The sequence below is a fragment of the Octopus bimaculoides genome, unplaced genomic scaffold, assembly GCF_001194135.2.
Source record: "Octopus bimaculoides isolate UCB-OBI-ISO-001 unplaced genomic scaffold, ASM119413v2 Scaffold_161510, whole genome shotgun sequence".
Lineage (NCBI taxonomy): Eukaryota > Metazoa > Mollusca > Cephalopoda > Octopoda > Octopodidae > Octopus > Octopus bimaculoides.
In genome coordinates, this window is record NW_026420354.1 from 494 (window position 1) to 894 (window position 401).

General features: G+C 36.7%; 1 long non-coding RNA gene across 1 annotated transcript in view; it reads left to right on the plus strand.

Moving 5' to 3' along the window:
- The window catches only part of LOC128251541 (uncharacterized), a 709-nt gene that overhangs the window by 164 nt on the left and 144 nt on the right, over window positions 1–401 (plus strand). The window contains exon 2 of the long non-coding RNA XR_008267166.1: window positions 38–365. This is a non-coding gene — a long non-coding RNA (uncharacterized LOC128251541). The remainder of the gene's footprint in view (window positions 1–37; window positions 366–401) is intronic.

Consider the following 401-nt stretch of genomic DNA (forward strand, 5'->3'; position numbering starts at 1 on the left):
AGTAGATATCATACCCGCATACCCACAGTTTACACAGGTAGAGTAGAATAGTTAATGGGCTGTTATGTAGATAGATGTATGTATGTGTGGGTGTATGTATATATGTATGTATATGCACATGTATGTAAGTATATGGATATGAAAGTAAACAGATCAACAGACGGATAGGAACATAGGTTATATGAACAGACAAACACACATACACAAATGAAGACTGTAACACATGACCATATATACACACACACTTTACTTCACACAAGGACACATTTGGAGACACGTCCACATATATGGAGATGCACATTCATACATACAAACACAGTACATAATTGCAAAACACACACATACACTCAGACAAGGAGATAGAGGTACACACACAAACACACATGCAAACACACACACAT